Source organism: Acyrthosiphon pisum, chromosome A2, assembly GCF_005508785.2.
Source record: "Acyrthosiphon pisum isolate AL4f chromosome A2, pea_aphid_22Mar2018_4r6ur, whole genome shotgun sequence".
In the NCBI taxonomy this organism is placed as follows: Eukaryota; Metazoa; Arthropoda; class Insecta; order Hemiptera; family Aphididae; genus Acyrthosiphon; species Acyrthosiphon pisum.
The window spans coordinates 7,763,439-7,769,943 of NC_042495.1; positions in this window are offsets into that span (position 1 = coordinate 7,763,439).

Sequence of the window (6,505 nt, forward strand, 5' to 3'; positions counted from 1 at the left end):
TTAAATAATTTTTTTCTAGTAATTACGAAATATTATATTTTCTGGAAAATAATTACATGAACAGTAGAATTATCATGTCACCATGTCGCCATGTCGGTAGTATTTAATCGGTAGCTGGTCTATCTATAATTGGTTGAGCGATAACAGTTTATTTCTAAATCTCAATAAATCAACCATCTTACTCCACTCACTGTCTGAACAAACTTTACCACCCATACACAATATAAAAATCCACGAATCCAACTGTAATACATTGGAAATCTGTGATTGTAACTCGGTTAATATTGTCAAAAGCTGTAAGTATTTAGGCATAGAAATGTGCTCTGATATGAAATGGATAAACCAGATTACATCCGTCACAAATAAACTAAAAAAAATGATATACATAATGAAAGAATTACGTGAAATATTACCTTTCAAAGACATCAGAACTATATACTTAACACTATTCGAGTCAATAGTATCGTATGGCATAATCGGATGGGGTGGTGCCTACAACAACGCCCTTCTACCGCTCCAGAAATGCCAAAACACTATACTCAGGGTCGCAAACAAAAAAAATTGGAGATATCAAATCGAAAAACTATTCGAAGACTTTAATGTCCTCAATATAGAACTCTTATACCTAAAAACAATCACCATATATATGAAAAAACATAATCAGTTGATTTCTATAAACCATGGGGTCAACACCAGGTATGCAGCTAGTAAATTTTTCTTAGATTGACCCTCAAAAACTAGTTGCCGAAAAGTTCACTATTTTTTTGGGAACACAGATACTTAACTTGATGCCCAATGATATGATTAATTTACCACTACCCATATTCAAAAAAAAATTAACCACTGGCTACGATATGAATATGTGTGTAAAACTTAAAATTGTATGTAACATACTAATTTAACGTTTGTAGTAGTTACTGGAATTATTTGTATGATTTATTTATGAAAAACTCTTTATTTGTCTTTTAAATATGTTACATGTACCTTAAAACAATAAGAATTATTTGTAATCTAAGATAACCCATGGGCCTCCACACGAGTTTTCCTCAGTGAGGCCCATTAATCTTTCGATATTAATTTAAATAAAAAATAAAACAAAAATATATATACTAATGTTTCAATGTTTTCATAGAGTATATATTACATATTCTTTTAACTTGAAAAAATAATAAAATACCTGATTTATATTTATATTTTTTCACACATATCGCTAAACAAAAAAATTAACTGTATAAAAAGTGAATTATATTGTACAGTGTATTCAAATAATCAATCACTGATATTATCTCAATTTTATATATTTTTAAAATATAAAAAACAGTAACTATACTATGAAGTTAACAATGAAAACACAAGTACTAAAAGAAAATAGTCAAAGAACTGATTATTATTACCGATAATTATGAAGTACCTAAAATTAATTTATAAATATATAGGAAAATATATATTAAATATAAAAATTGACTAAACTGTGTACAAATCATGAGAAAAAAAACAATCAATAATTATAAATTATTATAAATTAATCAATTATAAAATATGTTAATAACATATTTGATGACTGGTTAGCTAAACTTTACAAAATCATAATAATAAAAACGTACAAAGATTACATTTAGCTAAAAACAGAATAATATTATTATACAAACGAATGTATAAGAAGTTGCCTATAGAGACCCCTTAATAAAAAAATATTAAATAAAATATTAATATGACATAATAATATTATTAATAAATAAAAAAAGTATATATGTATAATTATAATTGAAATAGAGTTGTTTGATATGATGTTAGAAAAATGTAATACATTACCCGCTTATATATTTTATGTTTACAGTTGTACTATGGGAAGGATGAGGAAAACTATTTCAAACCGTCAACCATCAAAATCAATAGTTTCAAACCGTCAATCATCAGGATCAATAGAATTAATTGAAATTAGAAAGATTTAAAAAATGCTCTAAGACATTTATGATTAAGAATAATTTGGAATTTATAGACTATAAACAATTTTTAAACTATGCTTTAGATAAAATAATTTTAAAGTTGAAACAATCATGTCTGCAGACATCAATAAAATTCAATTTGAATGTAGAAAGTGTGTACGAACGAATAATTACACAAGAAGTGCAGAACATGGTATTTAAAACTTCTAATATACTTGCATGTAATTCATCTGATTTTAATAAAATATTAAATAAAATGATTAATACAATATTAGTTGAGGTTGACACGTTTGTAAGCAAAAAATCCAGATGGTCACTTGTAAAAATAGATAGATTACAATTAAGAATTAATATGGTAAATCCTCTCAATGGATATACTTAATTTCATCTAAGACTAAACGGTTTTAATATTTCATATTATACAAGTTGAATTAAAATCTCTTTTATTAAATAATTGTAAACGATAATAAATAGTATAATAAAATTATGAGATAAAATGCAACAGTATTATTTATTTTCATTGATTAATTTTCTGGCGGATGGCGATTTTTTTTATGTCGAGTTACATTAAGGTTTTAAAAAACAGGGTATTGAGGATCAGGAGATGATGTGTAATAATTAATTTTGACTTAATAAAAAAAAAATTTTATTTAAAAAGTGTTATACAAAAAATCATTCTTTTAATATATCTGATGATGTTATCTATTTTGACTTGAATCAAAACCTAACCATTTAACAAACATTTTGTTCCCAACTTTTTTTACAATACGTTCAATGAGAAAGGTGTTTGGAAAATCAGTTAATTTAATTTCCTGTTCATAAAAACCACCTAAGATTATATTGTTTGATTCGTCCTTTAGCTGATAAGTTACTGGATTTGTTTGTAAAACTTTTGAAACTGTAAATATTTCCGTAGTCCAATTTGGTGTATATCCTTTACTAAATATATGTTTATACTTTGATATTCGTACTTTATCGTTAACTTTAAATTTTGGCTTATACAATGTTTGAGAATTTATATATGTATTAAATTTAATTCTGTTTGTGTCCATTCGAGCTTCATTAGGTGTACATTCGATTGTTCCGTGTTTTGTATTATTATAGTTATGTATAATTTTTGATATTGTATTATACCAATTCCATGTACCTGTTGCAGTAAAATGTTTATATATATTATTTTTAAGGGTTTGGATCACGCGTTCTGCGATTGAGCATTTAATAACACTGTATGAACTGTAATGTTTAATTTTATATTTTTTCATTAAATCTTGAAATTGAGTACCTATTATAAAATTCTGTACCATTATCTGTCTGTAAAAATTTTGGATTAGCTTTTTTCAATATTCTTAACATTCCTTTTGTACATTCTTTCGCTGATTTATTTTTCAACGGTTCCACAAATACATATTTGCTATATGTATCTATAACAACTAATATAAATTTAAAACCATAATTTTTTTTTAGAATGAGATTGCATATCCATTAAATCAGCTTGCCAGAGGTCGTCAATAAATCGTGTTAACCACACTGCGCCTAGGAAATATTTTTCTCGCTGGTCGATGTAGCTCATTAGCTATACACTCTAAGGTCGTCATTATACTATAATATTTCTCTCACGTAGTTCTTCTAATATAGATATAATTTCATTATTAACACCAGTATTACCAACACTTTGCGATGATGTTTAAAGATTTAATCTAGTTACTAGCTCATTCGGATCGTCATAATAAACTAATTGGGTTTGAGGTAAGACATCTTTATATAAACCACTACTTGTCTTAGGATCAGGTGATGAAGTAAAATTAATCATATACGTAGACATGCGATCTGGCGGTGAAAAACTGCTTGCTGATTGATTAAAATCAAATGGATCATTTTCTTGTGTTATTTTTCTACGTTTAGCGTTTAATAAGTCAAAAGGAGTAGAAGGTAAAGTATTGTTAAATGATTTTAAGTTGATTCGTGGAGTTGTATTCTCATTAATTTTATCTATTTCTTCATTTAACTGTTTTTCCTCCATTTGAATTCGATCATACAACGGTTTTACAACAGTCACCCATTTATGATACCTTGAGGTTCTAGGTTTTCCATCTGTTTTTAAATGGACTCCAGAAGTTTTCAAAATATTGTAATAAGATTCTATATCTTCTATAGTTGTTTTTTTTTGGTTCCTTCTCGCATAATAAAGACCATAATCCTGGTGTAAATTTATAATATTTACCGTGACTAAAAGTTACAGAAGGTTTTTCTATTTTATATGAATCACTATTTTTATCATAATGCATACCATAGGATTTATCATAACGTGTTGATTTAGGACGGTTATTTAAAAAATTTTCAAATGGTGAATTTAATTCGTTATCATCATCATCTTCACTAGTGCATGAGGTTTCTGATTTATTTTCTAGTACAGTTGACTGTGTGTTACATATTTCATTTTGTTTTGCATGTGTACTCAATGGTTCAATTATTGGCTTAAATGCCTCACGGAAATAGTTTTCAGAATCTATAACACCACGTTTCATTTCCATTATTTTTCGTTTAATATTTTTTTTTGATGTTATTAAATTTTCCAATATAACTTTTTGTTTGTTCATTGTAAATAATAAAAGTAATATACCTGTATCGTATGACTGCCGATAACACTATGTAGATAATAACTGTGTGATGGTATATTTATATAGGTATAAGTATATACAATTATTTTATTTTAATGAACGTATGAAACCCACATATACCTTCCTTCATTCATTTCCCGAGTTTTATCGATGACCATAAACCCATAATCACTATGATTCCAACATAAATGAGAAATTTTACGAAATTTTGAGAAATCCATATCTGTAGACGAATGATCGTTGAATATATGTCGTAAATTTGTATCATCTTGTTTTAGTATCATTAAAAAGTTTGAGTTATCTCTTATTAGCTGTTTCGATATTTTAGAATATGTCTGTGCTAAATAAAATACAGAGCTAGCACCTGAATGTCTGCTCATGCTAAAGTATTCTCTGATTACAGGTTGTGGACCACATATCACATCATCAAAAATTATAATAGAATTTTTTTTGGTTAAGTTTGGTTTTATAACCTTATCAGCGCTTGTAAATATGAAAAAATTAGCACCTTTTATATCTGTTCGCTCCGCAAACAAACATTAATGTTTTTTCGTTTTCGCGCCAACAGCAAATCAGCTGGTCATTTGATCTGTTCAAACATTTAATATTATTCCCCTATTCAGGGCGCTCCACAAGATACTTACAGAAGCACGTGAATTTTGTGTCGTTGTCAATTACATGTGTTCAGTGATTTATTCGTTTGAACTGGTGGCTCGTTAGTCGTACGTTCTCGGGATTGCCGCACATTTAATTATTATAATATTGTATTTTTATTGTGCAAATGTGTGCATCCTGAGACGGTAGCGTTTGGTTCGAAGCCGCTAACGGACACCAGTTCTCCAGGTAATCAGCTGACGAGCTATATTATTATTCAATTATTATTATTTTTTTGTGTGCTAATCAAGCACTTCAATATTATTATTTCTACATTGTATTTTATTCACCTGGTGGGTGTCAAATAGGCATCTCACATTTGTTATTATTATTTATATTATTATACTTAACCAAAGTACCTACCATTACTAAAATTTTTAATAAATTTAATTATTTATCCCAATGTCATTTGGATTGTCTATATTAATACCTTTTGCTTCATATAAGGTTGTTAGTGCAATATTTATAAAAACTAACGCCTAGTCGTGAAGGCACCCTTAACTTTTATTATTATATTTTATTTTTGTTAAGAGCCGAACTCGACAATATCATCTATTATTTTTTTCAGTAAGACATATTTTTCCTGATTAGAGGTTTTCGAGTATAAATAAATATTTTCAAATCTTAACCCATTTGCATGTGTGATCAGATTATACATTATATTTGTTTTTCCTGAGCCACTGTGACCAACTAGTATAGCACGTATAGTATCGGGTAATAACGAGCCATGTCTTGATGATTTTTTTACTACCTGAACATCTACATTTATTACATCTAATTTATCTTTCAGTTCAATCAAATTCATATTATTTTCGTATAAATACTCTAGATTTTTTAAATTTATAGCCAGTTATAGATGGCGTGTTCAACTCGTAAGTACAATTCAAACAAGACTGGTAAAGGATTTGTAAACTCCCTTATAAATAGTCTCCCGATCGAAGCTCATGTTTCAGGATATCAATATTGTGGTCCTGGTACAAAATTAAAAAAGAGACTAGATCGTGGTGATCAAGGAATAAACCCATTGGATGCTGCTTGTCGTGACCACGATATTGTGTATGCAGCAAGTAAAAATTTAGACGATAGATATAAAGCTGTTAAAGAGTTAGAAAATCGTGCTTGAGAAAGATTTAAAGCAAAAGATACTCCTAGAAAAGAGAAATTAGTTGCGTACGCAGTAACAAACGCAATGAAAGCTAAAAGAAAAATAGTATGGGCTGCAAATGGAAACGTGCTATAAAAACAATGGTATACTAGCAGCGAAAAAAAAGAATCTCAAAAAAAAAA